This window comes from Apteryx rowi, unplaced genomic scaffold (genome assembly GCF_003343035.1).
Source record: "Apteryx rowi isolate R43461 unplaced genomic scaffold, aptRow1 scaffold_3295, whole genome shotgun sequence".
NCBI lineage: Eukaryota > Metazoa > Chordata > Aves > Apterygiformes > Apterygidae > Apteryx > Apteryx rowi.
The window spans coordinates 1-1,321 of NW_020449747.1; the positions used below are offsets into that span (position 1 = coordinate 1).

The window sequence follows — 1,321 nt, forward strand, 5'->3', positions numbered from 1 at the left end:
CTGGGAGGCCCTGGGGTGGTTACTGGGAGCACTGGGGGGGTCTCAGAGGGTTACTGGGAGGTAACTGGGAGCACTGGAGAGGTTCCTGGGTACCCCTAAAGTGTTACTGGGAGCACTGGGTGCTACTGGGAGGCCCTGGGGTGGTTACTGGGAGCACTGGGGGGGTCCCAGAGGGTAACTGGGAGGTAACTGGGAGCATTGGGGGGGTCCCAAGGGGTAACTGGGGAGTAACTGGGAGCACTAGGGGATCCCAGGGGGTAACAGGGAGCATTGGGGGGGGGTCCCAAGGGGTAACAGGGAGCACTGGGGGATCCCAGGGGGTTACTGGGAGGTAACTGGGAGCACCGGGGGGTCCCTGGGGGGGGGCACTGGTGGCTACTGGTGGCGACTGGTGGTGACTGGTGCTCGCTGGCGCCCCAGTGCCCCCCGAGGAGCAGCGCGGCGACTACGACCTCAACGCGGTGCGGCTCTGCTTCCAGGTGTGGGTGCGGGACGGGGGCCCGGGGGGGCTGCACCCGCTGCCCCCCGTCCTCTCCCAGCCCGTCTACGACAACCGTGAGTCCCCCGGCGCGCGCACACGCCATGCACACGTCATGCACACGCCACGCACACGCTAAGCACACGCTAGGGAGCCTGGGGGCTACAGCTGTTGGCTCTCTCTTTTCTTGTGTGCTGTGTCACTGGGTTGCGTGTGCCGTGCTGACGTGTGCGCGTCATGGCATGCTGCGTGTGCAGCGCTGGCGTGTGCGTGTTGCTCCGTGTCACGTGTCCCATACTAACGCGTGCCGTGTCATCACGTGTGCGGCGCTGACGTGCGCGTGTCGTCGCACGTGGTCGCGTGCGCGGCGCTGACGTGCATGTGTTAKCGCGTGTCGTCGCATGCGCGGCGCTGACACGTGCGTGTCGCCACGTGTCATCGCGTGTGCAGCGCTGACGTGTGCGTGTCATCGCGTGTCGTTGCGTGCGCGGTGCTGATGTGCACATGTCGTCGTGTGTCGTCGTGTGCGCGGCGCTGACGTGTGCGTGTCATCGCATGTTGTCGCGTGTCGTCGCGTGCCGTCACGTGCGCGGCGCTGATGTGCGCGTGTCGTCGCGTGTCGTCGCGTGTCGTCGCGTGTCGTCGTGTGCGCGGCGCTGACGCGTGCGTGTCGTCGCGTGTCGTCGCGTGTCGTCGCGTGTCGTCGCGTGCGCGGCGCTGACGTGCGCGTGTCGCCCGCGCCAGGCGCCCCCAACACGGCCGAGCTCAAGATCTGCCGCGTGAACCGCAACTCCGGGAGCTGCCGGGGCGGCGACGAGATCTTCCTGCTCTGCGACAAGGTGC

The 1,321-nt window shown here is 67.4% G+C and overlaps 1 long non-coding RNA gene across 1 annotated transcript; it reads left to right on the forward strand.

The window, feature by feature from the left end:
- The first annotated feature begins 391 nt into the window (after nt 1-391).
- On the forward strand, nt 392-1,321 carry LOC112968906. The gene is made up of 2 exons (XR_003254495.1): nt 392-555; nt 1,223-1,321. It is a non-coding gene; the product is annotated as an uncharacterized LOC112968906 (long non-coding RNA).